We start from the raw sequence: 7,265 nt of genomic DNA on the forward strand, positions 1-7,265 counted from the left end.
TTGGAGTGGAGTGAAATTCCTCCGAGATCATGGTACGCCATTTAGAAGAAACAGAGACAAAGAAGCGCTCCTTGTAGTAAAGGCAATTATTCTGCCATGAATAATGGGGTTTGGCATTAGGATCAGCCTGGAGGAGGCTAATAAGTTGCTGAGTTTCATTGTCAGAAGTATAATCTTGTTGAATATATGGGATGCAATCAAAAATTGGAGTGGATAAGCCCATAATAACCAATAACTCTGACTTCCTGGATAAAGCATCAGGGCCAGCATTTTTATACCCAGCACGATATTCGATTTCATAGTTGTAACCAAGTAATTTGAGCAGCCATTTCTCTTGAGTTGGAGTGGTAATGCGTTGTTCCAAAAAATGCTTGATGGTTTGGTGATATGTGACAGTTTTAAATTATCGACCCAACAAGTATGGTCGCCATTGTTGCACTGCCAGAACCACTGCCAGAATCTCCTTGTCATAAACCGATAAAGAGCGATGCTTCTCGGATAAGGATTTGCTAAGATATGCTATCGGCCACTGCTCTTGGGACAAAATGGCACCAACCCCACTATTAGAGGCATCAGATTCCACGACAAATTGTTTGGAGAAGTATGGTAGACGGAGGACATGAGTGGTTGTCAGGGCAATTTTGAGGGCATGGAAGGCAGACTTTGCAGTTGGGTTCCAATGGAAGTTATCCTTGCGCAAAAGATCTGTAAGGGGCTTGAAAATTGTACCAAAATGATGAACGAATTTGCGGTAATAACCTGCTAATCCCAGAAAACCACGCAACCCTTTTACCGTCGCAGGCCTTGGCCAATTATCAATGCATTGAATTTTCATCTTATCCACTAATACTCCTGCTTCAGATATTGTGTGACCCAAATAATCGAAAGTGGACTGAGCAAATGTGCATTTAGAAGCCTTCACTTTGAGTTGAGCAAACCTTAACACCTCAAATACAGTGGTTAAGTGGTGAACATGTTCATTCAAAGTCCGACTATATATCAGTATATCGTCAAAAAACACAAGGACAAACTTACACAGATAAGGGCGGAAGATGTCGTTCATGAGTGCCTGGAATGTGGATGGAGCATTGGATAAGCTGAATGGCATCACAAGAAATTCGTAGTACCCTTCGTGTGTCCTAAATGCTGTCTTTTGGATATCAGCGTCCCACATACGAATTTGATGGTACCCGGAACGCAAATCTAGTTTGGAGAACCAGGCTGCACCATTCAATTCGTCTAGCATTTCGTCAATGATTGGTATTGGAAATTTATCCTTGATTGTCACCTAATTTAGAGCGCGATAATCAACACAGAACCTCCAAGTCCCTTCTTTCTTGCTAACTAGTAGTACCGGGGAGGAGAAAGAACTCGAACTCCTCCTAATTATCCCAGCTTACAGCATAGCATTCACTTGAGACTCAATTTCGGCCTTTTGCCAATATGGGTAACGATATGGCCGTACATTAATAGGTCCGGTACCTGGCAGCAATGGTATACGGTGATCAATGGCACGAGAGAGTGGTAACCCCATAGATTCCTCAAACAAATCAGAAAATTGCTTTAATAAGCCTTGAACACACAGTGGAGTGGTATACATGACTCCATGGTTTGCTTGGGTTTCTAGAAATTGCTCATCTTTTGCAAGCACAGCCAATACTGCAGATTTTGGTGGGATGACATTGCTCCCATTGCCCTTGTTGCCCAGTAAACGATAATTGTTGCCATCCACTGTAAACTCCATGAACTTATCTCTGAAATGCCAGCCAATGAGTCCCAATGCCTCTAACCATTCGACCCCCAAAAACTAAATCACACCCAGATACAGAGAGGAGGCAAAAATCACCTTGGTATGTTTTCTCATCCTCTCGATGTTTTCTAGCTGTTGGTTGGGTTGTTTAGAATTAATTTCTGCGTTTTGGTGGTTAATTAAGCGATAGAAGTTTTGGCCAGTTTCGACCCCCGATTCCGGCCACTTCAAGTGACTTTTTAGGGTTGGTCCAGGAACAAAAGTTGCTCCACTCAATGTCCTGATCTTGCATTATAAGTCTTGACCTGCTATTTGGAGATTTTGCGGATCGCCGGAAATTGCTTTGGGAACCCACACGTTGCCGACACGTGGGGCGACGCGTGAGCCACTTTGTGGCCTGTTGTTGAGCCCTAAAATGATCCCCATGTCGTCCCGAGCACGACGATATGCTCGGATATGAATTTGGTTATCGTTTGATCGTCGATCGGATATCACATATTATGCGTTATCCGGGTTCGATGTGTTCAAACAGTTGGATTGACTTCATTCCAATTTATGTTGATCTAGGCATCTTTAGGATTGTGTATGAATTCGCGGATTGTGAATCGGAGCCCCGAATGTTCCGATTCAATAACTTAAAGTTTGGGTTAAACGATAACCGTCCGATCATACGATCTCGAGCGATCCAACCGTTCGATTCAGACCAAATTTGCAGGACATGTATAATAAACCCCGTTGAACCAGTAGGAACTTTCGAATTGGAAATCGGAGGTCGTGGGCCCCGCGGGTCCAGTTGACCAAGTTTGGGCAGTTTGACCCATCGGTTGACCGCGAGTCTAAGGTAGTTTCACCCTTCGAGGAGTACTAGAACGACATTATTAATGAGTCTTGACTGTTATTTGAGTTATGTTGACTATGTTGGGATTTTGAGATTTATTTTATAATATCGTATGAAATTCTTAGATTATTAGTTTGATAATTGAAGTTATGGAAGGGATGAGTATGAGATACTTGATCGATGGGTTATGAAAACGAGTCTTGGATCTCAGCTATGTTTATTAGTAAATAAATGGATGCTTGTGTTTAAGTGTACTTCGTTCTTCTAATATGGAATTTCTTGCATAAAGAATTTTGGGTTGAAAATTGATTTAATATGGTGATTGAGGATATGGGATCTCTAAAGGTTATTGTTTTATCATTAATTAATATTATTTTGATTATTATTAAAGTATATGGTTTGGGTGATATCGGGTTGTAATAACCCGATCCTAAAGTAATATTTAATTATTAATTTATTCAAGTAAGAGACAATTTTATCCCGAGAATATTTTAATAAGTTTAAAAGTTGACTTTTTGTTTGGGAAAGAATTTGGAGATTTGAGTAGTAACGTTGTGTCAGGCTTGTCGAAACGAGTTCGTAGACAAGCAGCACGCCCAGTTCCGAGTTGTAACGAAGGAGAAAAGGCCAAGAAACGAAAATGATGTGATAGGAATTTTTTAATTTGTTACTGTAGCAAACAGTACCGTACATTCAGTAAATTGTCAACCACAATATGTTTATTCAATTTACTTTTATGCAAAGTGTGCAATTTGACGTACTGCAATACGGAAAACTTATTTAGCATTGTAATCATCCTTTAGACTCTGAACCTAATGTTGTAAAATCTGCGCGGTTATTGTCTGTGTTGTGTGTTCTACTTTTCTGTTCAGTTTCATGTAGTTTATAATGGTACTTGAATCATATCTCTGTTGAACATTGCTCAATTACTTTTTCTAAAATTATATTTTGGGACGATGAGAATTGATATTTGGAAGTTTTATTCTGTGGTAGTTATAGTTAGCACATGTCAGAATTCTCTTCCTACATATACTCGTATGAATGTCTTGTGGTGATAAGAAAGTAGTTTTGCATTTATTTGGTTAGACTATCATCACAGGCTAGACTATCCTAACTCTATTGTCTATTCATTTTGTGTATTTATAATTGAGTGTGATTTATGAATTTGGACAGTGTTTTATTATTCAATTTATTATGTGTTTTATGGCTTTTACTTTCTATGGATATTATATTATGTTTAGTTGTGAACAGTTGGGAATGGTTTGTTAATCGGATTTCGACGTGAATAATAAATTAATTAAATATCTAAGTACATGTCTATATTTAATATATATACTCATTGACTTGAAAATGACAAATCATGAACACTAGTTCTTAACATAATGTGGTATATATTTTAAATGTAGTTGAAAACTGATTTTGGGAAAGTTGATATAAGAGTTGGAAAATGGATTTGTAAAATAAGGAAAAGTTTATGATAAGTTTCGGAATTTTAGTTTTCAAAGCCACCGCGGGGGTACCTCCCAGTTGCCTGTGTGACAGTTTTGTCATGTATGTTAATGCTCCACGAGTTTCGGGAATGCCTGAACCGTGTGGTGCAAGGATCTGCGTTCTCGGGCTGACTACATATTCCCTGAGTTCTGCGAGGAATGCGGCTCAGGTTGACTAAGGGCCCCCTGAGTCTTGTGAGGAATGCGACTCGGGTTGACTTTGCGTCCCCGAGGCCTGCGATGCGAGAATGCGGCTCGGGTTGACTTTGTGTTTCCGAGGCCTGCGATGAGGTAACAAACAGGATACTTGGAATTGATGGTATATTAAAGGAATTGACGAAATATGAATGGGGATGCCTAGGTGGACTGTATTTGGGTTTTAAGATGTTTAAACTGAAATGGATGATTTTATCGCTTGGTATTTTTTAGTAAAATTTTTAATACCTATTTTCTAATTTTACGAGACAAAAGATTGAAGGTTTCCAAGTTTTTAGGATTTGTCTACAATTCATATCTATTCTCTTTAGAGATGAGTCAGTTATTATATGTGGATGATAAAAGCATATTTTATTTAAATTGTTGACAGTGATATTAAGGCTTCACATGACCAAAAGTTATTTTAATACTTTCTCATTTTCACACATGTCAGTGTTGTTTATGCACATATCTGATTAGATGGAAGATTATTCTTAAATCAAAATCTTTTGTACAATTTCAGAGGATTATTTAGAGTTGAAACTTTTGGTGAGGGAAGTATGAAAGAACTACGTGTGGCTTGATCCCTTTGTAAGGGTACGTAGGCAACCTAGGTTAACCTAGGTGCAGCCGCAAAATAAACTGTTAAACTATGTTTTGAATGGGTCTAGTTGTAACCCATTGTAATTGAGCAGAAAATGGATTACAATTAATTCTCGTTTATAACAAGGTGAATGTCAGTGCTTTGTTTATGTTGTAAACCATTGTTGAACAGAGTATGGATAAAATTCTTGTATGCAGAACGTTTGGGATTATAGAATTGTGTTTTTACAGGTGAAAATTTTGGGAAATGAGCGAATTACAGGGGAGACTCTGCCGAATTTTCGGCAGAAGTCAAACCGTAAAAGAATTTTGAGTCTTAATTAGAAGGCCATTTTGGTCAAGTGTGCCGGCACCTGCCAGGTGTTGGACACTCATAGGGTTCGGCTCAGATTCCAAAGTGGAATTTGGGTCGGGTCCTGTCACGGGTTATTTACGAAAGTTTATTGTTTTAATTATGGAATATAGTGTTTTATGGAAGATAAGTGTAAACAAGTTTTGATTACTATTTGAATTATTTTGGGCCTTTATGGAATACAGGCTTGTTAGCTTATTTTCTATACCAGGAATGAATATTTGGGAAAATTGGATTAAGGGAATATTATTTTTATAATATATATATATGAAGTCATAAAAAAGGGACTATCGATTCGGTCTCAGCCTGTTTCCTGTGACACGAGACTTCCCATTTGTATTTTGTTATTATTATTATTGTTTTTACTATTATTATTAGTGTCATTAATATTATTTATAAGGGATTATGTGACTTTGTGTAAGATACGGTGTTTTGGATTTTATTATCTTGTCTTGGGGGATTTTCAGAGATTGTTTGTTCCTAAGCATTTGAGTAGTGTTTTGAATGTTAATAAAATCGAAATGTTTTACTTAGGTTTGGTAATGGGTATTTCGGTTAATGAGGCTTATATTTAATTTGAATATGGATTATATGTGTTGAGGAATTTTTATTCACTCTATGATTAAATGATTGGGCAAGAGATAAATTAGTTGGGGTACTTTATTGTTTGGTTATGTGAATATGAGATTATATCATGTTAAGTACCCTCCCTTGATTGGGGTACTTTACGAGTTTGGTGTCGACTTTGTCGGTGGTTTTAAAGCTCGATTGAAAACGAGGCTTGATTGAATGATTATTCATATTCCCATTTGACTAAGTAAGTGTTGTTAAAATGTGGTTGTGGCCAAGACATGTATGAAACCCGTTTTGGATTGTTGTACGATTTGGGCCGAGTGCTTAAACTTCTTGCGATTGTGTTGGGTTGTTAAACATCGCATGATGGAAATTGAGAAGTTATTTTATGTTAATTACGGGGGCATGAATTAGTTTGAGTTCATTATTTGCATTGTTAAATTTCATTATTTGACTTAAGAGCTTCGCTGGTGGTTCTATTTTGAATTATTGAAGGCTAGAGGCCTAGTTTGTAATCTGCTTGAAGTTAACTTGTGCATGCTGCCAGTTGTGGATATTAATTGTGTTTTTTAACAGGTTGAGAATTTGGGAATTTTTCAACAGCTTGTGCATGCTGCCTCGTTTCTTAGTAAGTTGGCCCGGCATCGGTTTTGATGCCGGAAATTTCATAGGATTCGTCCTGGACTCCGAGACCCACATGAATTTCATTGGATTTTTTGTCAAACTTTGGGTTCCTATTGGCTCAGATTTTTACACTACCACATGTCTACCAGGTCTACTGGCATTATTCTATAAGGGCTCCCCCAAGACCCACATGAATTCATAACGTTGTTTGCATGATGTATGACTTAGGGTGAGGATTTTATTAGATTTTGAATTCTAGTTACATAGTCTAGCATATGACCATAAGTCAAGTGTGCTTTGTAGAATACTAGACAACTCATTCTCCACCTCATTCATGAGCTTGAAGAACTCTGAACAGAAAAATGAACAGATTGGGTAAAGTCTCATGATTATTGCTAATGATGCATAGCAAAGTTTTCCATGCCACATACCGTCAAGATGCTGAGGAAGAATAGGTCGGATCTCATTCAAATCCTGCATAGCATACGAAAAAGATTATATACATCAAATAAATATTAAATAAATAAATAAAAACTACATAAATGCAAGATCCACAGCGGAGAGCTGTGTATATACCTCTGCAAGCTTCAACAAAGGAGCGCAATGCAAAAACTGAGTCAACTCGAACAGGAAGTCATGGATCCCGCATCCCCGCAACAACACTATGCAATGCTTTACGAAAATTGTTCGAGTTTGAGAAGTTAATATGGGCATACTGTCCAGCGACCCAGGCTGCCTAATATTTGATCATGTCAAAATTCAAGCTAAGAATAACTCCTTGACATAAAATAACAATAATAAAAGAAATTCCAAGATAATTTCATAAAATAAACAGTACAA

Source organism: Prunus avium, chromosome 1 (genome assembly GCF_965620075.1).
Source record: "Prunus avium chromosome 1, drPruAviu1.hap1.1, whole genome shotgun sequence".
NCBI lineage: Eukaryota > Viridiplantae > Streptophyta > Magnoliopsida > Rosales > Rosaceae > Prunus > Prunus avium.